Raw genomic sequence first — 27,760 nt, 5'->3', positions numbered from 1 at the left:
AGGAGTCTTTACTTGGGGATCACACTAAAACAAAAATAAAAAGAACAAGGGATTCATGTCTGTTTCATGTGAAATGAATCACTGCTCAGTGATAACCAGTCACTTTGAGGTGGATGCAGCTATGATTACATTTGGGCAAACGTGATTTAGAACTTCCCTGATGGGGACTTCCCTGGTGGTCCAGCGGTTAAGAATCTGCCTTCCAGGGCAGGGGACTTGGGTTCTGTCCCTGCTCAGGGAACTAAGATCCCACAAGTCACGTGGCAACTAAGCCCAAGAGCCTCAACTAGAGAGAAGCCCGATGGCCACAATGAGGAGCCCATGCACTGTAACAAAGACCCGACATAGCCAAAAATAATAAATGTAAAAGAACTTCTGTGAAACAGACCTGTGCCTTCAATCAGAGGTGGCCCAAACGACAACACTGCAAACTCTTTCCATCTACAGTGGCTCAGGACATGACGTGTGTGATGTTAAGTTGCTGCAGTCATGTCTGACTCTTTGTGACCCCATGGACTGTAGCCCACCAGGTTCCTCTGTCCATGGGATTCTCCAGGCAATAATACTGAAGTGGGTTGCCATGCCCTCCTTCAGGGGATCTTCCCAACCCAGGGATTGAATCCGTATCTCCTGTGTCTTCTGTGTTGGCAGGCAGGATCTTTATGACTAGTGCCACCTGGGCCATAGCAAACAACCTTGAATTCTGTTAAGCTTCTGTTTATCTACCATGCCTACACCTTGAGGCCAAAATCTAAATCCAAACCGTTTCAGGTGATTGGCATTGCTGTGTCGTACTTTTCCAAAGGAGGATGATTAATTTCTCAAAATCCATCAGTGCTGATTCCTTTGTTAGCAACAGCAGTCTGGGTCAATACTTAAAACTGGCATGGGAAAGATGCTTTCAAATCCAGCTCTGTGCTTTGTGGTGGTTCTATACCAGCTCCCGTGTGAAGAATCATTACAAATGTATGCATTTCTCTCATGCTGAGGCAGCATTTTATACTCCAGGGGACTATTCTGGAGGAAGGTGGTTGGTTAAAGACAGACAAAGTAGAAAGGAGAGACATTTTAACAACATTTTTATATTGTTTTGGTCTCAACATGTAGCCTTAGTATTTTTTTTTTGTCCACAGAGCATTTTAGCAATGAGTATCTTTTGGTGTGCTAAAAAGTGGTATGCTAATTAAATTATGCATACATTATAAATCACACTAATATAACAACATGATTTTGGAGTTTAGTGAGATCTCAAAAGATCCTCCATCACCAGGCAGATTATTTTCTCACAGATAAGGAAATAGAGCTGTGAAGTCAATCAAGGCCCCTCCATATCCTCTTCTTCTAGGTAGCCCCCAATCTTTAGTCTGGTTGTAGAAAATGAAAAGACTTCTTTTCTCAGGAGTCAACTTCTTTGGACTATACTGACTCTCCGAAGAGAATTCCAGAAGCAGCTCCTAGATTCAACTTTTTCTGTGTATTGCCATCATCACATCCACTTGCCACATGACAAGAGTAACGAGCGGTAGGCAGAAAACCAGGACGTGGACAGCAACAGCCTTTCCATACCTTCCTCCCCTCGCACACTGTGTTAGCCTGGGGGGTGGTGTGTGGCCACACAGAACAATCCTCCTGTGGCCAAGGTGGCTGGCATTACTGATCCCGCTCCATCTGCAGCCCAGGCCTTTTCCCTTTCCCAGCATCCATGAGAATGCAACTGTAGATGAGAACTTCCTCTATGAACAGAAACACAGTCCATTCCCAAAAGGTCCTGGATCCGGTGTCAATCCTGCCATAGGCAAGACTAGAATCCACTTAGAGATGATCAGGGGCATGGATGATCAGAGACAATCAGATGATCAGCCGTGACTACTTAGTGAAGAGGGACAGAAGTCTCAGAGCAACATGGGGATGGGAACTGGACTAGTTAACACCAGTCACTTTCTCCCTGCCACATTCCCTTCTTCAAGAACCTTACCTTGCCTGCTGTCGCTGAGGGACAACCACATGACAGATGCCCCTGCCATCAGTAACTGAACTAGGAGCAGACATCGGGCCCACTTGGAACCAATCAGACTGTCTTCTATAGTTTTTGGAGTTGGGACACTGAGAGTCTGGGGTTGCTAGTTTTCTGTGGGTGCTGGATCCATACAATCCTGTCGCAGGATCCTGTGAAGCATGTAGCTCTCTTAGGTCATGTGCAAATAAGGAAGCTGGATTAGAGGGAGGAGATGGAGACGATGCTCAGAGACAAAGAAAACTGAGAGAAAGGGAGGAGGAACAGTAGCTGCCTGGGACTCTTCAGTGCTCCAAGAGTAATTCTCAAAACTGGGTTTCATAATAGTGCCTTATACATGTACAAGAAATCCCCATTTCCTTAAGTTAGTCTGAGTGGGTTTCTGATTCTAAGCAACTGAATGCTCCCTCACCCAAAGATGAGATGGCTGTAGTGTAAGTGGGAGGCGGGGGATGAAGTGAAAGAAGGATCGAGGAGGAAAGGTAAATCTGGCATTTTTCTGGAGAGAATAAATCTCAGAGTCCAAGTGCATGCACAATATCCATATATTCCAAGTTTTATGAGACAGCCCTATTTCCAGCATGTCAGCTTCCCCAAATTTCTGTTGAGAGAAATATGATGTATCTGTTTAAATATATAATCTTAGCATTAGGCAGGTCTTTCTACATAAGACACAAACCTGAAAACCATTAAAGAAAAGATTGACAGATGAGACTACCCATTCTTCAAATTCTAAATGGACTTTGACAAGAGACGTCGGTGACAAAATTCAAAGTGAAGGGTCTACATGAGATCTGAGGACCCCATTGTCATTCCAGACTCCCTCCCACTGAAGACCAGATGCTCCCTCAAGGCTGCTAGACAGGGCCCAACCCTGGCTTCCTGGCAGCCATGACTATGGAGGGTGTTGCAACCATTGGCAGCAAGACTGTGACCTCTCACTGTTCCAAAATGAGGAAATGAAAGGGAAAAAAGAGGAAATGGGATGGAATGAAAAATGGATGACCACAACAGAGAGGGAGCAAGAAACAGTAAGAAGGATAAAAGAAATAAGCTGTTTATCTTGACTCTGTTTCTAGGCCTTCTCCTTGTTGATATCCCAGTGATACATCAGCTTGAACTGTTGTTACTCAGTCACGGATTCCTGCAGAAAGGGAGGTGTGGGACCCAAACTTGACCGTGTGGCCACAGTCATGGTTTAGGAATTCAACCCACTCCATCTAACCACCAACCTGTGGTCAGACAAATTAAGTCCATGGATTAGCCAAAAGGCTTCTGAATAAAAGTTTTAGGTTGACCATTTTCTCCTCGTTCTTATCATTTCCTCTTCTCCTAAACTAAATTCCCTTTATTCTTACCACCCACCAGAATGGAGAATTGAAATTAGGTTCTTTTACTTAATAGCTTGCCAAAATATAAACAACTCTCTCAAACTAAGCCACATCTCGTCTAGGGAGAGGGCAATAAAAATAATGATCTATGTGGTCAAGAGCCCAGTGAGACATTTTTATAGCATCACAGATGGTTTTCCAAATTGTGGAGTGGCTTTGTTTCTGTGTATCTCAGTTTCTCAGTCCATAATTTGAAGATAATACTAGCTGTCCACCGCTGACTTTTTGGGTGAGTTGGTTGGATCATGAGAGTCTCTGTGTAAAAGCACTTTGAATCTTAGAAGGTGGAAAGACCATATGGGAACAGCACATAATGAGAAGGTTAGGCATATTGCAGTGTTTGGAGGGGGGGAAATGATTTGGGCCAAGAACACTTGACCCCACGCAATATTAAGCTGTTTAAGAGGACTCAAATCTAAACAGAGCACCATTATTCCAGATATGTCTCTGGTAGTTCTAGAGCTATGGAAGCTACTGAAAGTGCCTAAGAGGTGGCATGGTAAGAGAAACAAGGTTTGCATTGACACCTTACTCCTCTTATCAATTTTAAAGTCAAAATTACCCAACTTTGGCTTTTGTCATGGTCTCTATTCAGCTTTGGCCTCAACCCTGACTCTGAACAAAGACTCTGTTTCAACTTCAGTCATTGTTGTTCAGTTGCTAAATCATGTCCGACTCTTTGCAACCCCATGGACTGCGGCACACCCAGCTTCCCTGTCCTTCATCATCTCCCAGAGTTTGTTCAAACTCATGTCCACTGAGCCAGTGATGCCATCCAACCATCTCATCCTCTGTTGTCCTCTTTCCCTCCTGCCTTTAGTCTTTCTCAGCATCAAGGTCTTTTCCAGTGAGTCAGCTCTTCACATTAGGTGGCCAAAGTATTGGAGCTTCAGCTTCAGCATCAGTCCTTCAAATGAATATTCAGAGTTGATTTCTTTTAGGATTGACTGGCTTAATCTCCTTGCTGTCCAAGGGACTCTCAAGAATCTTCTGCAACACCACAATTTGAAAGCATCAATTCAGCCAAAGGTGTGCATTAGATTTTTTTCAGTACATCACCTTTCCCTTCTACCCAAACCAGGGCACTAGGTCCCTGAGATTTGACAACCCAGATCAGAGGCAGCACCTGCAGTGATGAGAAACTGGTCCTGGGACAAGACTGATATGGCAGGAATCCTATTGACTTTCTCTGACCTGGACAATCTCTTCATCTGTTAAATGGGCACAACACTAATATACCTACTTGCAGGTAGGTATACTTATATTTATACTTATATTATACATATATACATATACAAACATATAATATACTTATATGAGACTGGGCTCAAAAAGCACTTAGCACACTGCTTGATGTATAAATGGAGACTCTACTTTTTCTAGTGAGTGAGTGAAAGTCGGGCAGTTGTGTCTGATTCTTTATGACCCCATGGACTATACAGTCCATGGAATTCTCCAGGCTGGAATACTGGAGTGGGTAGCCTTTCCCTTCTCCAGGGGATCTTCCCAACCCAGGGAAAGAACCTGGATCTCCCGCGTTGCAGGTGGGTTCTTTACCAGCTGAGCCACAAGGGAAGCCCACTTTTGTGAAAAACAATGGCAATGAGCAGGATTAAAAACAATTGGATTGGCCACTTTAGAAAACAGTGTGGTGGTTCCTCAAAAATTTAAAAGTAGAGTTGTAAAATGATCCAGCAATTCCTCTTCTGTGTATATACTCAGAAGAATTGAAAGCAGGGTCTCGATTAGATATTTGTCCGTATGTGTTCAGGGCAGCGTGATTCATGATAGCTTAGAAGCAGCACAGATGAACAAAATGTGGTATGTGAATACTATGGATATTATCCAGCATTAAGAAGGAAGGAAATTCTGACACATAACATGAATGAACCTTAGGATATTATGTTAAGTGAAATAAACCAGCCACAAAAACAGAAACACTGTTTGATTTCACTTATGTGGGATCCTTAGAGTGGTCAAAATCAGAGAGAGAAAGCGAATGCTGATTGCCCAGGGACAGAGTGGGTGGCGAGGAGCAGATAGGTAGTTACTGTTTAAAGGGTACAAAATTTCTTTGTCAGTTTTGAGAGATGAAAAGAGTTCTAAAGTTGGATGGTGGTGACGGTTGCATAACAATATGAATGCATTTAATACCACTGAACTGTACACACAAAAAAGGGTTAACATGGTAAATTTTAGGTTTATGTGTATTTTACCACAATAAGAAGATTTTGAAAAAATATTGAATTGGTGGTTCTTCCACAGATGGCATTCAGTGTTTTTCTTTGCTTTTATTAATTTTTTTTCTTTCAGGACTTTTTTTTTAATTGAGGTCAAACAAATAGAACTATTACTCATGTTTTTATTTGCGTAGCTCAGTGAAAATAATTTTGATGTTTCTAGCATGTTCCTATAACAAAAAGTTCTTTCCTTTGTCTTCTGCAGTTCAGTGTGTTACACTAGAAAATAGGTACTAAGTTGATATGAGACAGGGGCATGGAATAGATCCTCTAAAACTCATCTCCTTCATATTCTTATATTGTGTTTCCATTAACCCATATCCTTGAACTTGGGACCAATCTAAGATCCTATATCCTGTGGCTCCATTCATATATATTCATATATTCGTTGTTAATAAATATGTTTTGACCATTGCCCGTGGGCATGCTGTGCCCTGCTAAGTCGCTTCAGTTGTATCCAACTCTTTGCAACCCTGTAGACTGTAACCCACGAGGCTCCTCTGTCTATGGGATTCTCCAGGCAAGAATAGTGGAGTGGGTTGCTCTACCCTCCTCCAGGGGATCTTCCTGACCCAAGGGATCAAACCAACATCTCTTACATCTCCTGCATGGGGAGGTGGATTCTTTACCACTAGTGCCATCTTGAAAGCCCATGGGCTAAATACTTTTCATGAACTAGCTCATTAAATCCTCCACCCTTTAAGGCAGAAGTAGAAACTGAGCCCTTGAGAAGTAACTGCCATAGGTCACACCTAGGGGATGACAGAGTCAAATCTGAACCCAGGGCATCTGGACCCAGAGCTCATGTTTTAGCAACTTGTCGCGGCTTTAATGTTTCAGAATGTGGCGGCCGCAAGCCTGTGTGGACTAGCCTGGTACTTGGAGTTGCTCTGCCCTCCCACAGTGGCGAACAGGTTCGTGTGAGGCCACTGGCAGCTGGTGCCAAACTGCCAGGTGCAGTATCTACGCTGAGTCGGAAGCTGGTAAGAAAATCAATGACACACGGAAGAGATGAAGACATACCAGATGGAATGTGTGTGTCAAAATATATCTATATATTTTAAAGCATGAAATACCTAGTTTTTAAACAGACTTGACATGCAGGGAAATGCACATGCATTTCTTGATGTGGAAATATGTTAGTTAATACATTCCTACTGCTTGATAAAAATGGTCCAAATTTGCTTAGAAATGCCTTTTCGTTTTTAAATTTATTTGTTTACTTTTGGCTGCACTGGATCCTCATTGCTATGTGTGGGCTTTCTCTACTTGCAGTGAGCAGGGGCCTCTCTAGTGCAAGGACTTCTCATGGTGGTGGCTTCTCTTGTTGCAGAGCACAGGCTCTAGAGGGTACAGGCTTTAGTAGAAATGCGTTTTATCATAAAATAGAAATTATCAGCGCTAACCTCATTCACTACCTACAATTTCTCTTGTTCCTTAAATTCTCCCCCATCCCCTACCTCTCTTTGTCTCCTCTTTCATTCTACCCCTTCATAAGAATTTAAGCCATTCATTTCAATCGTGTTGAGTCAGATGTTCTTCCTCTTGGATAAATCACTTTCCTTGTTTCCCATGGCTGGCTGGGTGAGCCTGGAACCTTTGGGTAACAATTTTGCCAGAGGTGTTGGAGAAAAAAAAGATGCATTTCTTCCCAGACATTTACCATCTTGTGTTGGTTTTATAAGGCCATACTGGACCTCCAGTATAGAGGCCAACGCAGCTAAACTTTATTGAGTGCTCACTGAGGACTGAGCATGGAGAGCTTGTTTGCCCAGAGTCATTGGTATGGGGCAGACTCAGGGTTCCACCCAGGTCTGTCTATCTCTGGAGCCCATGCTTTTAACCACTATACTGTACCGCCTTTCCTGCCAAGGTCAAGTGTAATAGGTCCATCCAAGGTAACTTTCCCTAGCAGTGTGGACATTCATGGTAGAGGTAACATTAGACTATGGTTAGGCTTTCTATTCTAGACAAAGAGAAATGGGGTGACATGGAAGGTTCCATTTGAATAGGCCGGAATAGACAGAAATAACCAAGATTCAGGGAGAAGATTCAGGATGAAGTATGTGATATCTGGTCACAGTATCTTAGAGCTGAGCTGGACTTTAAAGATGGTCTCCTCTAATTCCTTATTTGTAGTGAGGAAGTTGAAGATCTGAGAGGTTAAGTGAATTGTCTAAGGACACACAGTCAATTAGGTAGATGCAGTGCCAAGACCTAATTTTTCTTGATTCAGAATAAATTGATTTTCCACTCCACCCTCACTCTGCTTGGGGTTTACTTGTTATTAAGATGTCTCAAAGATCAGAAAATTAAATTGTTTTTAGCAATATAATTTCATGTTGTCCAGTTCTGCTGAATGTAATTATAACAAAATGCAAACAGATCTCCTAAATCCAGGGATTCCAAAATGTTCCTGCCTTTTGCTAAGCTAATATATAGAATTTCAAGGGCATATTTCATACCACATGAAGTTTCCAAAGAACTGGGCGATTTCTTATAAAAACTCACTTGTGTACGAATTGCCAAGTTGGAAAACTTGGGGTTTCCTGGCAACTCCTACTTTCCTCGTGCTCCAGGGAATTCAAACTCCTTGGCAGACAAGTACTCCCGACCTCCTCCTCCACAATGGCCATGACCCAGCTCTGACCGACAGGCACTTTCTGGTGTTCCCTTCTCCAGTGCTTACCTTTTGCAAGAACCTACAATCTTGCCTCCAACCCTCATCAGCTGAATAAACTTAAACAGTAAATTCCTGGCACAGAGGGTCCACATTTTTTTAACATTAGAAAGAAAACTGGATTTAGAACTCCGGCGAACTGACTTCTGGTTCTGGTTCAAATGCTAAGAAGTTCTTTAAATTAGTTCTTGATTTCTTCTTCTTTCTGGTCCTTAGTTTCTTCGTGGGTAACATAGACACAGTAATCCCTGTCTACTTACTTTTCAGGGATGTTTTGGAGATTTTCAAAGTTAGAAATCCACAGAATCTTGGAGATGAACTGTCTACTGAGTCCACCCTCCCCCATGTTAGACTTGAGAAAACAGAGACCCAAAGGTTCTGTGTCTCCGCCCCCACCTTTGCCTTTGAAGTTACAGAGGTTCTTGTTAATTTCAAAATCGAGACCAAGCTTCAGGTCTTCCTCAAATGCTCTTTCCCCACTCAGTGCTGCCTATGATGATAAATGTGAAAGCATGCTGAACATTATAAATCATGAAACTGGCAACAGGGAATTATTTAAGTATTAATTGACTGTATCCAACCAGTCCATTCTGAAGGAGATCAGCCCTGGGATTTCTTTGGAAGGAATGATGCTAAAGCTGAAACTCCAGTACTTTGGCCACCTCATGCAAAGAGTTGACTCGTTGGAAAAGACTCTGATGCTGGGAGGGATTGGGGGCAGGAGGAGAAGGGGACGACAGAGGATGAGATGGCTGGATGGCATCACTGACTCGATGGACGTGAGTCTGAGTGAACTCCAGGAGTCGGTGATGGACAGGGAGGCCTGGCGTGCTGCAATTCATGGGGTCGCAAAGAGTCGGACACGACTGAGCGACTGAACTGAACTGAACTGACTGTTTATAGAGTCAGCACTAATCAAGTTTTTTTCATGCCTTTGCAGGGCTGTCAATTCTTAGGAATGTCTAAAGATGGCAAAGATACTCTGTCTAAAGACAAATCCTTTCCCTTCCAGTAAATACAGGGAAAGCAGGAAGTTTAACCAGAGATATTTAGCTCAGTCTGCCTCCAGCAGCCATCTCTTGTTGCTAGAAAAAAAATAGTATTGAGTACAAGTCACATACCATAGAATTCACCATTTTATTCATTTATGTATTTGGCTGCACCTCAAGGCATGGGGGACCTTACTTTTCTGACCAGGGGTCAAACCTCTGCCCCCTGCAGTGGAAGCACAGGTCTTAACCACTGGACTGTCAGAGAAGTCCCAAACTCACCATTTTAAGGTGTACACGTTACCATGTGACAAGCCTGTGTTCACAAGCCTGTGACTATCACCACTATCTACTTCCAGAACATTTTCATCATCCTGCTGCTTTTCAGGTGTCATTCTGGTCAGGCTGTATGTCGTGTCAGGAAGGCATGGCTGTTGATTCAGGCACAGGACATCTGGCCCACGTGTAGTGTTCACATTGGCAGAAATGACCAGGTATCCTAAGTCTGCCCTCTATTTGGAGAGCTCCATGTCTACTAAAGGCTCAACTTCCTCAAAGATGGGCTGGGAGGAGGAATGAGATAAGCACCAAGCCTCATAATAAATCCTAACGATGAAAATCAGAAACTAAAAAGCAAAACTCAACCACCAAGGCTAAAATAGGAGGAAATGCCCCAGGCCACGAGTGAATAGAGCTACAAGTGGGAAGTATGACTGGTTTAAAATTGCAGGGTTGGAAACCATATGAGGGTTACAAGTTTCTAAGCAGGAGCTGCTGGTCCTGCAATAAACCTTTCTCTGCTCAAAAAAAAAAAAAAAAAAAAAGATGCAGGGTTCAGCTGAGCAGCAGACCCTCCTGAGGCCATTCTCCTGTCCCTTGGACCTTTATGCATGCTGAATCACATGATCCCCTCACTACCACTCGGATCTAAACTTCCTGGGTCCCTGGGCACCTCCTGCTCTAGGTGCCTGAACCTACCGTCATACTTCTCACCTTGTGGTTCTGTGACGACCTGCTTAATTGTCTGCAGTCCTGAATAAACTATAAGCTTCTAAAGGGAAGAAGTCCTGCCTTTTTAACCTACCCACCCTGCCTTTGGCATCGTCTGGCACCACACACAACAAAGATTTCATGATCAAGATATTAAGTTGGTCATAAGCCCAAATTTCTCTTTCTATATCCCTAAAATGCTCAACTTAAAATTGAGTATCAGGACTGTACCCAAACATCCTATACTTCTTCAAAGTAGATAGACAAATCAATAATGATGCTGGGTCAAAACTGCCTTCCTGCAGTTTTCACAAAGTCACTCTAGTTCTGGTCCAAAGAAGTTCAGTTCGGTTCAGTCACTCAGTCGTTTCCGACTCTTTGCGACCCCATGAACCGCAGCATGCCAGGCCTCCCTGTTCATCACCAACTCCTGGAGTCTACCCAAACCCATGTCCATCGAGTCAGTGATGCCATCCAGCCATCTCATCCTCTGTCGTCCCCTTCTTCTCCTTCTCTCAATCTTTCCCAGCATCAGGGTCTTTTCCAATGAGTCAGCTCTTTGCATCAGGTATCCAAAGTATTGGAGTTTAAGCTTCAACATCAGTCCCTCCAATGAACACCCAGACTGATCTCCTTTAGGATGGACTGATTGGATCTCCTTGCAGTCCAAGGGACTCTAAAGAGTCTTCTCCAACACCACAGTTCAAAAGCATCAACTCTTTGGCACTCAGCTTCTTTATAGTCCAACTCTCACATCCATACATGACCACTGGAAAAACCATAGCCTTGACTAGATGGACCTTTGTTGACAAAGTAATGTCTCTGCTTTTTAATATGCTGTCTAAGTTGGTCATAACTTTCCTTCCAAGAAGTAAGCGTCTTAAGAAGAAGAGAGAACAAATCTCTGCCCCATTCTCTATGAGAACGCTTCAGGTATTTGAAATGAGCCGTTAAGTCTTCATGGCTTTTAATTTCTAGGCTAAGCATATACACTTTCTTCAAAAATTAAGCATAAAATATGGCTGCATTTACTCTTTCATTCATTCATTCAGCACACATTTTTGAGGATGTTCTCTGTATAAGACACTGTGCCAAGGGACAGTGGGCAGAAGAGAGGGTATGAACCAGACTCTGCTCTAAGGAAGCCTGAAGACCATGCTAGTTGGGCTAATCTCTTTAGAGTTTCTCTAATCTGTTAGTTGTCATTAGTCACCCAGTTGCGTCCGGATTCTTTTGCAATCCCATGGATTGGGGTTTTCCAGGCAAGAATACTGGAGTGGGTTGCCACTTCCTTTCTCCAGGGGATCTTCCCAACCCAGGGACTGAACTTATATCTCCTGTCTGCATTTCCTGCATTGCAGGCAGATTCTTTACTGCTGAGCTACTGGGGAAGCCCTCCTTTCCAAATATGGTTTCCAGAACTTGACTTTATATTCCCCAGTGGTCTGACCAGTACAGAGTTCAAAACTATTACTTCATCGTATGGACCCTGTGCTTCCCAGAACTTCTGATTGTTCATCTTTTTCTTAGGAAGTGCTCAGGATATATAATGTAGTATGTGTCTGTGTATGCACATGCGTGCACATGCTCGTGTATGTGATATAAGAAGATATTTGGCTAAATTTTTCTAAGACTGTCTGGTCTTTGTGATTAAACCAGATATGTGGTTTTGGTATTTCTGGTGATATTAATAAAAGTTCAAGTCAAAAAGATTCTTATCCTGCCAAAAAAAAAAAAACCAACCCAACCCTTAGGAATAAACAGATTGTAATCTTCATATCAGACTAAACTCATAAGGTTGGATAGCTTTTTTTTTTTTTAAAAAAGGACATTTCACACTGTCACTAATGATTCTTTATGATGTTTCTGAAAATAATTGGAAGAGAAGCACGGACCATCTGGCATGTGACTAAAGCTGTTTCTAATTATGAGGGGCTGTTGTCTTTAAAGCAGAGTAGACAGTGGGCTACCCTTGATGGCTCTTCTGTAATGATGCTTGCTCAGGACCTGGCAACCTCCAACCTTCACCTATTTAAAGAATGTGGGGTGGGCCACCTCATTTTAGCTTCTGACCTGAATAACTTTGGTCCTTAAAATCCATCAGGCTTTGGGCTTTTTTTTTTTTTTCCTTTTGGGGCTTTACTTTGAGACTGAAAATGTGACTTTTTTGCTCATGCTGTTTCCTGGGTACTTTCCGTATATGCAGGAGACAGACTCACCAGAGCGTGGAAGGTCAACCGAAGAGAAAGCGCTTCTCCTCTGTGACAACAGGGATAAATGTGGGAGAGCTCCATAAGACTTGGGTGGTCAGAAGAGCCAGGAATGATTCCAGAAAAAGCAGAGTGTGTGAGACTCATTCTGTCCTCTACCAAAAATAATTTGTAGAAAGCGTTGTGCTGAGCATTCATAAATTGGTAATTTCACTGTTTAATATTTTCCAATCATTTTTCATGGCCTAACTGGTCTGTACTTGCACAGTATTTATTAGGCACTGACTCTGTGCCAGAAACTTCAATTTTCAGAAATAACTAATATCCTAAGTGCTAAGAAGGATCTGCAGCTTTTTGTTCTCCCCCATAAGCCCCAATGCACCTATGGTGCTTCACTCATTGGCTATGGGTACAGTGACCACAGTGACCACCAGTGCTCTGGTGAAAGACAATTAAATGAAAATATTTTTAAAACTAACAAACACTTTTTTTTCTGATTATAATGTTCCCACCAAAGAAATCCTTTATTATATATTCTCACTAAATAAATTTAGCAAATAAAGATAAGTACAAAGTAGGAAATGAAAATCATCCTTTCTCCACTATGCAAAGATAAGCACTGATAAAAATGTGGGTGTCTGCTGCTGCTGCTGCTAAGTCACTTCAGTCGTGTCTGACTCTGTGTGACCCCACAGACGGCAGCCCACCAGGCTTCCCCCATCCCTGGGATTCTCCAGGCAAGAACACTGGAGTGGGTTGCCATTTCCTTCTCCAATGCATGAAAGTGAAAAGTGAAAGTGAAGTTGCTTCAGTCGTGTCTGACTCTTAGCGACCCCATGGACTGCAGCCCACCATGCTCCTCCATCCATGGGATTTTCCAGGGAAGAGTACTGGAGTGGGGTGCCACTGCCTTCTCTGGTGGGTGTGTACACCTCTGCATTTATCTAGATCTGATTTTCCTTTACAACAGTTTTCTAGCCTGCTTTTTAAATTACTTAATTATTTTATTTTTAAAATTTTTGATTGCAATTGGTCTTTGTTGCTGCACTCAGGCTTTCTCTAGTTACAGTGAGCGGGGCCTGCTCTCTAGTCATGATGCTTCTCTTGTTGTGAGGAGCATCTTGGCGCGTGGGCTTCAGTAGTTGCTATCATGGGTTCTAGAGTGCCAGGATAGCCTGCTTTTTAATGTAACAGTATATTGTGAACATTACTGCGAGCCACGGCTTTTTTTTTAACACAATAAAACTGTAATAGCTGCATGATATTCCATTGTATCTATGTACCAAAATTGATCTAACTAGCTGTATATTATTGGGCTTTTGGAATGTTTGTCTTTTTCACACACAAACACACATGATAAATATTGTTATCTCTAACTCTTTATTCCTTCTTGCCCCATTCATAAGTTTCCCATTTAATCCCTAGAAAAGACTGTCTGGATAAAAGAATAAGCCCCAAATTTAAACCTTTTGGAACATACTTGCTTGCGTGCTAAGTAGTGTTTAACTCTTTGTGACCCCATGGACTGTAGCCTGGCCAGGCTCCTCTGTCCATGGGTTTCTCCAGGCAAGAACATTGAGGTGGGTTGCCATGCCCTCCTCCAGGCATCTTCCTGACTGAGGGATTGAACCAGCATCTCCCATTTCTCCTGCATTGGCAGGCAGGTTCTTTACCACCAGCACCACCTAGGAAGGCTGGAACATACATAGAGAAATTTTGGATTCTAATGAGTAAGGCCTTTGTTGCCAGCTCTAACCCAATTGTGTGACGTCGAGCTTAATTACCGTGTCTATAAAATAGCGAACATGATCCTATACCCCATTGTTTGCTGGGGCTTCTGGAAAATTCCCCATCCTTAGGAGAGCCGGAGGAAGGGACAGTCTCTCTCCCTGGACATAGTTATGGGCAAATGTCAGGCTTGACCATGTTGCTGCAGTAGACACCCCTACCCTAGCCTGAGAATTAAAACTGAACACAGATGAGGCCATGCTGTGCATAATGGGGAAGTGGGGCTGCAGCCCCTGAAGGGTCCGTCTTGAAGACCACTTGCCCTGCCCACTGAGACCCAGTTCCAGTCGTGTACGCTCTTGTAATCAGTCAACTTGAACTATAACCCTAATCCTGATTATCGTCTTTTTATTTTCTTTCTTATAGAAAATGTTTTTTAATAATCTCTTATAGGTTTCTTTTCAGCTTCTTGTATCCTCCCTTTCCCAACTTTCCAAAATAATCAAGTCCCAAGGGAATATGTGACTGAAGAGGATAGTGGCTAGGCCAGCAATTCAGAAATGACTCATTTAAATCTGCTGAGCTGAAACAGCCCAACTCTGGCTTTCTGATTGGTTACAGAGTCAGATTTTTTTTGCATTGGAAAGAAACATAGTGCTCAATAGGTCCTGATCCTGTGATCCCATTTTGTAGATGAGAAAACCAAGGTTTAGGCAGATTTATAATAATCTGTTATAAAGTCCACGAGTGCTCCCCGGGCAGCAGCTGCGAGAGTCTTAACTGGAGTGTCCGTTTGACTCGTGCCACGTTTCAGTTGGGAATTTAAGCAAAAACGGACCATAATTAATTCTTCACACCCTTTGTGTCCTGCCAAATCAAACCATCCCATTGGTAGTAAGAGCCCAAAGAGCACTGCTCCTATCCACTACACTGGAAGTCCAGTCTTCTTTTAGTCCCTTACTAGTGATGTTTTCTAGAAATTCCCAAGGAGGGATCTCACAAATAATCCAGGCTTCTTTCTGCAGCTCTACAATGCCTCGTTCTTGGTCTACACCTATCGTTGCCCATCAGCAACTTTGACTACTATTTCTCTGTACTCCTGGGTCACAGTCCATGCTCCTTCCCAGCTGCCCCCAATATCATCTCTATTCAGTCCATGGGTCACATCCATGCTCTTCTGACTGTCCCAGGATGGCCAACTACTTGTGTTCTTCCTCCTCAGTCTTGTTTCTCATGGCTGCTCATTCTGACTGTGTTCCCCCATCAGAGCTGGAGCTCCAAGGGGCGGCTGTTACTGTCTTACTCAGCCTGATCCTCCATAGAGAACATGTGCAGTCCGGGCCTGGGTTTTACCAGGGCTAGTTCTGACACAGTATCAAGCTGCATGGGATTTCATCTCTCTCCAGGATCCAGCTCGGCTAGGCTGCTTCTTCACATGTGGTGTTTCTCAGAAACCTCGTTTCCAAATTACAGGGTGGGACTAGAGCAGGAATTCTCAATGTATGAAGAAAAGTTAAGGGTGGAGATTGGGCATCCATGAACTCTTGAAAATTGTAAGTTTCTTGCACTCTTGAAAATTACAAGAACTCTTGTAAATTGTAAGTCAAAATTTTGTATAAAATCACATAGGATCAAAATCCTCTAATTTTTGTCAGAGTGTCAAAGAGGTCTGTGACCCCATAATGGTTGAAAAGCATTGGTCTCTAAACCAGCTGGTCTCTAAAGTTGTTTAGGTTTTAGTTTTCTCTGACCCCATGATTTACCAAAAACAAAATCATCCAGTGACTCTCACAAACTGCTCTATTACATTCCTAAGTGGGTACATGAGTTTATGCAAGAATTTTTAGCCTTAATTGCACTGTTGATGTTATATTTTTTAAGAGAATAACAAAGGATTAGGAGTTGAAGCTTTTATTAGCAAGATATTAGTGCTCTATCTCATAAAAAGATTATTTATTCTAACCTCAAGTATTGTAAATATTGGGAGATCTTTCTTTTCATAGAAAAAAGGTCTCTGAAACTATTCTGACTGGAAGAATGGTAGGAAAAGGATGGTACCTAGAATTGCCTCCCTTTCCAACTGCTCTACCAAGAAGTAGAAGGCCTCAGGGACAGGGTCTTTCTTCTTCTTCTAGGTATAGCTGCTCGTTCCCCAGTCAGCCTCTAGACTGCATTTTCACATTAGTGAGGGGGCACAGTCACCACTTTTATGGGAAGTTGTGGTGACCTGTGGCTGACATTGTCAATTGGTCAAATGATAAGGGGTGAAATATAGATGATTATTTAACCACAACTGGAAGACAGAAGTGGAAAAGTGACACAGAAATCTTCCTATACCACTAATAGTAAAAACTAGAAACATTAGCATTAGCCCAGCCATTGAAAACACGATTTAAGTGTGACATTTAGAGGAACCTGTCAATTTCTCTTCAACTGTGGTAAAATACACATAACATCTATCATCTTAACCATTTCCAAGTGTTCAGGAGTTTTAAGTCCATTCACGTCGTTGTGCAACCAATCTCCAGAAATCTTTGCATCTTGCAAAACTGAAACTATACATGACATCCCCATGACTTATTATTTTACAGCTGGAAATTTGTACCTTTTGACCCCCTTCGTTCATATGACTTGGACTGTTGACTCATGCAGACAGCTTCACAGGCAAATGCTCTTGTTCACTGCAAGTCAAAACCCCACCTGCAGAGCCCACCAGGAGCTCTTCTTCTAAGCCTCTTCTAGACATGCCGACTCACAAGACTGCCATGTCACATGGGGTACCATCTGACTCAGAAGGTAGCATGGGCCAGGATGCACAGTGAGCTAGCTGGACACGTCTGGCATTCCTCTCCTGCAGGACCTAGCAGCTGACCACAAAACCATCCGTCTATTTCCGCCAGTTATTCTCCTGGGCCCCAGGTGAGACTCAGATGTAAAGCAGTGAGACTCACATCAGGAGGATATGGAAGCCACCCTGAATTGGAAGACTTGTGCTCCATAGCACTCAATATCTTTTGGAAGAGCCCCATGGGCATAGCTTCTATGGTCCCCAGAGTGTCATGCCAGTGATAAAAGTCACTGCCCTTAGGGGAAACCAGAAAAAGAGCTTCCAACCTGGTACTTACATTGTCCCAGTCCAGATACAGTTTACCAATCAGGGCCATTTTTTTACTTTCTTTTATCAGGTCTCCAGGGAAACAGTGCTAGGAAGTTTACCAAAAATTGAATGTTCAGGCTAAAGGGGAAACAATTTTAACATGCTTTTAGTCATAGTCCTTCAAATGGTTAAATGATAATTTCTGGCAAAACATCTGGTTAAATTGAAAGGAGTCAGAATGACACACTGATATGAAGAACTAAATTACACAATGAAATCTGCCATCTCTTATCGGCTACAGTTCTGTTCCCCAACTCACAGGTTGGTAATGAAAGAGCTATAATTAGAAGCTCAGATGCCTGACAACACGCCCATCAAACCTCACAGTCTTTCCTAAGAGAAGGAAGAGGTAGCACGTGGGAAGGGAAGAAAAGGGATGTTGATCTAGGAAGGAGGTAACAGAGAAAGGGGAAGGCACCAGGCATGTTTTCCTGGCAGTGGCTGCTCCCCAGCAGCAAAGAGTAGCTCTTTGAGATGCTGGATGAGATTCCACAGGGGTAGGAAGGGGAATTAGGACAGTAATTTGTGAATTCTCTGCTCTTGCTAAAGAAGAGTCTCTTGTCTTCAAAAGAGGAAAGTAATTAACCGGACTGTCATTCTGCAGGGGCTTTGAATTGCAAATAGACAAACTGTGGACCTCCTACGAGGTAGCGGTTCTGGGCTAGAACCTTACCCTAACTGCTTCTCCCCCCTGTTGCTTGTAAGGTCAGCATTTGTGGGCAAAGTGGACCAGACACAGGTCTCTATACCTCTTGCTCTTTTGCTGAAGACAGGAATTCCTCTTTCTGCATATTAATACAGAAAGCTTTTCTGGATCTTCAATTATGACAGGGAGGTCATGACAAGAAAAACCTGAAAGATGGTTACAAAGTCACTGTTATGCTGGGAACAATTAGATGAAGAAGAGGTTCTTGATAAGCAGCTGATCCATGAATGAGGGAAGAGCTGGTTTGACGGATGGAAGTGGGAGGTTTGGCCTGACTTGAGGAAGGTCCTCTGTGAACACTGAAGCCAGGAGAGGTTTCCCATTGGGCTGAACTCAAGAGTAGGGTCTGGAGAAAGTAAGCAAATGGCCTCCTTCTCTGGCAGAAGGAACTCAGAGCAAGACCGCCAGTCTCTACTGAGATAAGGAGAAAGAAATAAGAAGGGACTTCCCTGGTGGTCCAGTGGTTAAAAATCTGCCTGCCAATGTAGAGGACATGGGTTTGATCCCTGGTCTGGGAAACTTCCACATGCCTCGAGGCTACTAAACCTGTGCGCCACGACTGCTGAAGCCTGCGATCTAGAGTCTGTGCTCTGCCACAAAAGAAGCCACCACAATGAAAACCCATGCACCTCAGCTAGAGAGTAGACGGCACTCGCTGCAACTAGAGAAAGTCTGCTCACAGCAACGGAGACCCAGCACAGCCAAAAATAAATAAATATTTTAAAAAAAACATTAAAAAGGAAGAAATAAGAAGTGATGTCTGTGTTGGGGAGGGATTGAATGGAGGAGGGGTGGGCATCAGCTGTGACAATAGCCAAGCAAGGTCAAACATTTGCTTGGAACTTGAATAAGCCAGAATAGAGCGCCCATCCATAGTGTCTTCATAAAGGAGCAAAGTTTCAGGAGGACAGCTTTCTTCTCTGTAACTCCAGGCTCTGGAAGCACTTAGAGAGTGAGTAAGTTTTTCAATAGCACTGAACAACTATGGCCATAAGGAAGGCTGCTGGATGCCTCACTATTGAGAAACCTATTTTCCCCAACTTTTCCAGACCATTCTGAATTTCTGACTCATGGCCAACCAATGAACACTGATTTTTAGCTCAGAAAATGTGCTCACTCTAGGGATGGGAAGAATCATAATGCATGAGATGGACCCACAGGATCTTGGGAGGCAACAATAGATATGACGTTGAAAAGAGCAGGAATCTCCTTCCGTGTGTGTGTGGAGCGGGGGGGCGGGGTGTGCACACGTGCACATATCCTCCAGGGTTCTCTCTCAGGACCCAGATATGTTTATTTTTTTTTCAGCTTGGTGACATCTGGCAGCATTCAGTCTCTCCTCCAAGCTAACGCTCCAAAAAACTAAGGTGACCCTGTGTCACTAAATCGTCACCAGCTGTGTCGTGCTTGAAGAAGTCTGTTATTAATATCAGACCTGAATGTTATTTATTAACCAAACACTGCTTACTAATCATTTACAGGTATGTGGTGAAGCTTAGAGTTAAACCCCCAAAGACAACGCCCTGGCAGCACAGAATTTATGCGCTGTAACAAAGAGAATAACAATAGAATGGGAGCAGTGCCACCAGGACACAGAGGGAACAGGCACAGGAGAATGTAAACATACAAGCCCTGGCCTAGTTCCATTTAAGCCTTTTAAGATGTTGAGACAAAAGGGCTGGCAGGAACCTTCGAGGAAAGGAAGCAGTTAATGTCAGAAGAAATCCAGATCTCTGAAAGTAAGGATGAAATCTAAGTCTGCAGAATCAGGCAGTTGGTCCCTGTTTCTACCCTCAGCTAACAGCCAGAGGGAACTTGGCTGGCAGGCCTCTCCTCGCTCCTATCCCTGGAGCTCATCAGGGGTTGGGTCAAGCTCACTGGAGGTGTTCTCTCTAACTGCTACAGAATGTCACACCACCTGTGAGCCTTCTGCCAAAGGGCATTTGAGAAGAGCTGTAGGTCAGCAAACCATCCTGCTCCTTCCCTTCACTCCTTTCTCCGCATTCCGAGAGTGATGGTGGAGAGCAAGGGAAGGGTCCCTGGTGGTCTTATTTGAGGGAGAGGAACTGGGAGGGGCCGCTTTTCAGAAACCTTGGTGGAAGGTACTAGCTACTTTGGTAGCAGTATTAGGAGACTGTCTCCCCAGAAATGTGGACTGAAGTTACACTGGGTTTGAGAACTCACCAGTGACAAAAGGAATCCTGGTTGAAATAGAAGGAGGAGCCTAGAGCTTTGAAACACACACAAATTCATTCATACTGTGTATGTGTGTGCGTGTACATTTGTGAACAGGTGCTCACAATCATGAAACCAGCTCATCTCACCAAACTATTCTTGCTTTTTATTTCTCAAATTGCAGTAGAAACATTTGATCAGGGCAGGGAAAGCAGACAGAAAACATAGAAACGCATAAAGAAAAAAACAATCCCATCACAGAGAGAAACATTTGGTATTTTACATCTGGCATTCCGGTCTTGGCAGATTGAAAGTTCCTTATGCTGTTTTTCAAAATTGGGATCCTACTTAATGTGCTGTTTTCTTTATCTTAACAATGTACTGTGGACTATTTTAAGTTAAGGATGTGTTGTGAATGGGCCCCCACGTTCCCATGATTTTCAGTGCTGCTCTAGTGTTCCCTGTCTGTGTGGACCCAGTCAGACATTCAGGATAAATGCACTTACTCATAACCTTGGCTCAAGATATAAGGAGAACTGTTTAGATCTTGACTTGTGCCCTACGACCCCCCAAATCCCAAGACACGAGTATTTTACTGAGCACTGTGGGGGGCAGTGCAAGGCTGCCTGTGTGCTCTCTTTCTTGTGAGTGTTTCTGGGAGGAGTGACCATTTTCTCCTTTCTTGTAACTGGATTTGTTTTCCCTCTCTCTCTGCTCATTTGTAGTCTATTATTTGCCAGGAACCCCCATGTGTGTTGTTTTAGCATTTCTGAGTGGTTCAGAACCATAATGGTGGGGCGGGGAACGATGGGGGTGCTTTCCCCTTTAGGAAAACTACAAATGTCTCCTTCTTGGTGTCAGCCTGCAGGCATTCCCTGGGTCTGAAAGCTACCCACACTGTTCCAGAAAAAGCTTGACTGTGGGGGTGGGGGTGGGGAAGCTGTGGGGGAGTGAGCCCTCCTCTTACCGGCTACCATTTAAAACCATCTGGAGGCAGGGAGGCAATTTGCTCAACCCTTCAACTCTGTGACCACACACATTCTCTAGAGATGTTAATTGGCTGCATAGGAGGGATAAATCTTCTTAGAAGAGTTAAAAAGATATTCTTAGTTTTCTTTGCTTTCCCTCCACTGATTCTCCACAAGAAGGTGTTTGTGGTCTCTGTAAACCGTGTCTCAGAATTTCCCTTGGGCTTCAACTTTTTCCTCACAATCTCCCCTTGCTAATAAGAAATGCAGTTGCCCGAGGTGGCTTTTCTTTTCTTCCCTGGTCTAATTCCCGAGATAATCTGTGGGCCTCTGTCTCATGGGGGAGGAAGAGAGGAAGAGAGGAAGAGATGGCTCAAGTCCTTCATGGGGTCATTCTTCTGACCCAGACAGTCCAGCCTACTCAGCCCTGGCGCTGGGGCGGTGGAGAAGGGGAGGCCCAAACTCCTGACAAGACCTGCTGAGAATTGTACATACACAGGACAGAAAACCAGAGGACCTTTTCTTTTTCAGAATATTTCCCTGTTTTTTCTTCTTATTTTTTCCTCTGGTCCATAAACATAAGAAAGAGAAAATGAGATTGTTTAAGCCTAGGGAAAGTGAGGAAAAGCAGGATGGGAACCCATAACATAATAATGACCAACAACACATCACAGTTGATGGTGCTCTATGGCTTACAAAGCAATTTCATATCCTTTACCTCAGCTTCTCACAGCCTGAAGACAACAGTGAACAGGTGTTCTGGCGATTTCGGTAACCACGGACCAGGAACTGCAGGCCCTGGTGGACGCTGCGGTCTGTTACTCAGATGTACCTGCAGGATGGAGGAACTCATTCCCCTGGCTGTGGAGAGTGCTGGCCACTGCTGGCCACAACTGAATCCCTCAGTGGGAATTGTCCTCTGTGGGCGCGATCTGCCTCACCCAAGATTTCATTCCCTTCCCGGGCCCTTGCTTTGATTCTGAACAATTTCAAAGGGCCATTCCAGCTCCAGGATACCCTATAGGATCAGTTGCATTTGAGTTCAACAAATGGGATTTTATTTTTGTACTGCTTTATTGACTATGCCAAAGCCTTTGACTGTGTGGATCACAACAAACTGTGGAAAATTTTTCAAGAGATGGGAATACCAGACCACCTGATCTGCCTCCTCTGAAATCTGTATGCAGGTCAAGAACCAACAGAACTGGACATGGAACAACAGATTGGTTCCAAATTGGGAAAGGAGTACATCAAGGCTGTATATTGTCACCCTGCTTATTTAACTTCTATGCAGACTACATCATGAGAAATGCTGGGCTGGAGGAAGCACAGACTGAAATCAAGATTGCCGGGAGAAATATCAATAACCTCAGATATGCAGATGACACCACTCTTATAGCAGAAAGTGAAGAGGAACTAAAGAGCCTCTTGATGAAAGTGAAAGAGGAGAGTGAAAAAGTTGGCTTAAAGCTCAACATTCAGAAAACTAAGATCATGCCATCTGGTCCCATCACTTCATGGCAAATAGATGGGGAAACAATGGAAACAGTGTCAGATTTTATTTTTTGGGGCTCCAAAATCACTACAGATGGTGACTGCAGCCATGAAATTAAAAGACGTTTGCTTCTTGGAAGAAAAGCTATGACCAACCTAGACAGCATATTAAAAAGCAGAGACATTATTTTACCAACAAAGGTCCATCTAGTCAAACCTATGGTTTTTGTAATAGTCATGTATGGAATATATGTTGGAATATAAAGAAGGCTGAGTGCCGAAGAATTGATGCTTTTGAACTGTGGTGTTGGAGAAGACTCTTGAGTCCCTTGGACTGCAGGAGATCCAACAAGTCCATCCTAAAGGAGATCAGTCCTGAATATTCATTGGAAGGACTGATGCTGAAGCTGAAACTCCAACACTTTGGCCACCTGATGTAAAGAATGGACTCATTGTAAGAGATCCTGATGCTGGGAAAGATTGAAGGTGGGAGGAGAAGGGGACAACAGAGGATGAAATGGTTGGAGGGCATCACCAACGTGATGGACAGGAGTTTGAGTAGGCTCCAGGAGTTGGTGATGGACAGGGAAGCCTGGTGTGCTGCGGTACATGGGGTCACAGAGTCGGACATGACTGAGCAACTGAACTGAACTAAACTGAAAACTGCATTTTCTTCACTCAATAACTCATCATGGTTATCTCCCCATATCATTGAATATAGACATACAGTCTTTAACAGCTGCAAAATATCCCATTGTACAGATATCTCTATTTATCCAACCTCCTATTGCTGACATTTAGATATTTTCCAGTTATTTGCTATCGATTATAAAGTTTTTGTTGAACATCTTTGTATATACATCTTCTCAAAAGATGTCCAGCTATCTTTAGGATGAATTCGTAGAATGGCTCAATCAAAGGACACTGCCCTCCAGAAAACTGGTAACAATTACATTCCCACTTCAAGTATTGAGAAAATCCCCACAGCCAGCTGTCTCAGTTCAAACTCATGATGATCAAACTCTAATGGACAGGAAGCGCTACAATCCTTCTACACATCCCTACATAGTTTGCTCTTCTGCTTTTTTAAGATAATTTTTTGAAATCTCATGTCTCCTTAACCTTTCCACATCCCTTTCCTCTCTCACATGACCAGCTGTTGTCCTGTTTTATGTATGTCCAATTCTAAAAAATTAGAAGCTAGGGCAATGGACTTTCCTGGTGGCTCAGATAGTAAAGAATCTGCCTGCAATGCGGGAGACCTGGGGTTGATCCCTGGGTTGGGAAGATGCCCTGGAGAAAGGAATGGCTACCCACTCCAATATTCTTGCCTGGAGAATTCCATGGACAGAGGAGCTTGGTAGGCTACAGTCATGACACATGAGATCACAAACGTCAGACATGACTGAGCAATTTATACACACTAGGGCAACAATCCCCCCGTTTTTTTTTTGAGCCACCCTGTGCAGCTTGACGGATCTTAGTTCCCCAGTCAGGGATCCAGATATTGAACTCAGGCCCATAGCAGCAGAAGTGCAGAGTCCTAGCCACTGGACTGCCAGGGAATTCCTGAGGGCAGCAAGCTTATCTGTCTACCCCAAATCAATACAAGCGTGCGTGCGTGTGCACACACACACACACACACACACACCATGCACTGTAAACTGGAACTTGCTTTCTCTGTCTTCCTCCTTCACTGTGGCAAAGGCTCTACGTGTCTAGCAATGGTTAGCACTTTCCTTGAACCACATCAGCATAACTGCTCAAGGACCTCTTTCCTGCAATATTTTCTTTCTCTGCTACATCCTCGTTATCATCTCTTTCTTTCTCTCTCCTGGATCATTCTCAAAAGCATAAAAAAATCTTCTCATCTCCTATCTTAAAATACAAACAAATAAAAAATAATAAAATGAAGGAAAAAACTCTCTGTTGAGCCCAGCCTTCACTCCATTCTCTCGGGTTCCCTTCACAACAACCCAGAAAGAAAAATAGATACAGATCAATGTCTTATCACTCATCTACTCATTCAGTAAGTATTTACTGAACATCTACTATTTGCCGGGCACTGACAGAAGAGAAAGGTGCATGAGATAGACAAAGTCTCTATTCCCAAGAAACTTGAAATCCAGTGGCAGAAACAGATATAACCAGGCAGACTGCAATGGAGGCCAGTTAGAACAGAGAGACAGTGATGGGCTTGAGAGCAAGGGAGCTCGGATGGGCCCCTGCTCTAGAGAGGGGGTCAAAGAATGATGCTCTAACACAACATATCTGATGCAGCCAACCATGCAAAGACCAAGGAGGAACTTTCCAGGCAGAAAAGAATAGTAAGCCCTGAAACCGTGAGGCAAGAAAGAACTCTGACATTTGAGGCACAGCAAGGGGACCACAGAGTAAGAGCAGAGCGTGAAGAAAGGTGAGAAGGGTCCAGATGGGCAGGGTGGCAGTTTGGGGGTGGGAATGTATTATAGATTCTTTGGGAAAACACTAAAGAGTTTCAAGCAACATGCTTAGAACTTAGTGTTTTTTTTTTTTTTTTTTATTTTATTGAGCTAACCTGTGGAAATCGAGTTTTATGGGAATTCAAACAACTGGCTGGAAAATCATCTTTTTTTAAATTGAGTCAATTTGAAACTCCAAAAATACAATGGTGTATTCATTAAAAAAAGATCCATCTCAAAAATGCAAAAATTCCATACTCATAGCAGAGGTGAGTCCATCATCAAAGTCCTTGAATGGGTTATTGCATGCGAAGCCCACATTTTTTTAAAAACACTTTAACTTTATGAGAGTTTTTTTTTTTTTTTTTTTTTAAGGAAAAGGGAAAATCAGGTTTGTGCCTCTGGAAAAAAAATTTGGCCTGGGTTCTAAACAAACACACGAAAGATTCTCTAATCTTCTTAGATTCGTAAATGAGCTATTTCCTCAAGCACAATTAGGAATGGCTTATTTTCTCAATTTTAAGTGAGTTTCTGAAATATATCACGTGACACAGAGGATAAGTGGAAACTAGAAGCTGCTCTTTCTAGGTCATGAATCATACCATCTTGCTTTTCTTCTATAATTTGCTGCTATTAATGTCTGAAATCTAAGACCACTGCCACAAATTAACTTACAATTCCTTACACATGAAAAGGGCACATGATGACTCAGTACTACAGGTGACTGTTTACATCATTCACATGGTGATCAGTTGGGAAATGCTTTGTGTATTTAAGATTCTCCTTTCAGAACTTTTGGATATCCATGTAATATGCCTTTAGGATAAAAAAGGCTGGGGGTGGGAGCTGATCTGGATTTGTTTGCAGATAGCTCAGTCAGTAAAGTGTCCGCAATGCAGGAGACCTGGATTCGATTCCTGGGTTGGGAAGATCCCCTGGAGAAGGAAATGGCAATCCACTCCAGTATTCTTGCCTGGAAAATCCCATGGACAGAGGAGGCTGGCTGGCTACAGTCCAAGGGGTCGCAAGAGTCGGACATGACTTAGCAACTAAACCACCACCACCACAGCTTAAAACACATTTGTAAATGTGTAAAAATATGTCACATAGACACACACATAGATGATTGCACCCCGCCCCCCAAACAACCACAGGTGAGGAACGTTTTTCACATATACACACACATTCTACTGGCCTTGTGGTTCATCTTTCCCTTCCCTTCAGATTTTGTAGAGCTGTTTTGACTCCTGCATTTTCTAGGCTAATTATTCCAGAGGATTTAAACCTTTGGCCATTGAGGTTGTGGCTGGTGCTATTATGACTCCAAGATTAACATTTTCTCTCATTTCACAATGCTCAAGAGTTTCAAGGAAAAGTTTTAAGTCCAAAGAAGTGTCACCAGGGCCCTCGGAACTCAGGGAAGACACTGCTTCTCCCTGTGTCACAAACACCTTGCAAGTCATGGAATTCTGCCACCAAATTCTCCTCGTGCTGATGAACAGACATCTTTAGAGCAGAGGTGAAGGGGTACCTATGTACTTGGTGTCACAATCATTACAGAAATTGTTGGGGGAGTTTGGGGAGAATGGATACATGTTTACATATGGCAGAGTCCCCTTGCTGTCCCCCTGAAACTATCACAACATTGTTAATCAGTTATACTCCAATATAAAATAAAAACTTTTTTTTAAAAAGAAATTGTTTGGGGGAGATTATGAGGTCAGATATCATATAGCTTCCCCACATTTCTGGCTCTTTCCTCTCCTTCATCCCTACCCTTCCTAGACTTGAAATGTCCCTTCTCAATTCAGAAAGGAAAACGACTGGCTGGCTTTTCCCCAAAGATGTTCTTATTGCACTTTGATTTCTCTGCTCTGGTCTATTGACCTAACGCTGGAGACACTTTCCTCTACCACCCACCAGCTTCTAACCACCACTAACTACCTTCCTCGGTCCCTGGCTTATCTGTGAGAATCAGCTTTGCCTTGTTCGTGGTCATTTCTGAGATGTTTTATTAAAAAGTAAAACCCCCTCAACCCTTCCTTTTTCTCTAAGCCAGCATTCCAACTGGGCTGGGAGGGGAAAGGCCAGCATTCAGCCGCCTCTCCCCTCTGAGAGCTGAGGTTTCATTCACTTCCCCTCTGGTTCAGGAATGCTGCTCCCCCACGGCACTTGTGGCAGCAAACAGGTTTTATCTGCTTCGTTTCTCAAGTGTTTATTTAACTTGTCTCAGCCTTCTCTCTCTTCTTACTCAGTGAGAATGCTTTGTGAATTTGCATGTGTCATGCTCATCCCAATGTTAAAGATAAAGGACACTAACTACCCTCCAGTGAATTCCCAACCTACTGCCCTCTTGGTCACCAGAAATGACCTCTCCTCCTCTTCTGGGCTTTTAGTGAGCTGGGGCCCACTAAAAGTGACTGTGTGCACCAACCACGCAGATTTTTCAAATATCTTTGGTGAGATAATTCACATATTTTAAGAAAAAGGTACCTCTGAGAACACAGTTATCTTGACCTTTGGTTCTTTCAATAGTTATATATTTTTAGCAAGATGGTGAGCCTTTTCAATGAACTT

General features: G+C 43.2%; 1 long non-coding RNA gene across 1 annotated transcript in view; it reads left to right on the top strand.

The window, feature by feature from the left end:
* LOC113901110 overlaps positions 1 to 27,760 on the top strand; it is a 32,283-nt gene that overhangs the window by 1,083 nt on the left and 3,440 nt on the right. Inside the window, exon 2 of the long non-coding RNA XR_003513306.1 lies at positions 6,486 to 6,628. This is a non-coding gene — a long non-coding RNA (uncharacterized LOC113901110). The remainder of the gene's footprint in view (positions 1 to 6,485; positions 6,629 to 27,760) is intronic.

Source organism: Bos indicus x Bos taurus, chromosome 11, assembly GCF_003369695.1.
Source record: "Bos indicus x Bos taurus breed Angus x Brahman F1 hybrid chromosome 11, Bos_hybrid_MaternalHap_v2.0, whole genome shotgun sequence".
Lineage (NCBI taxonomy): Eukaryota > Metazoa > Chordata > Mammalia > Artiodactyla > Bovidae > Bos > Bos indicus x Bos taurus.
This window is presented reverse-complemented; position numbering and strand designations above follow the sequence as displayed.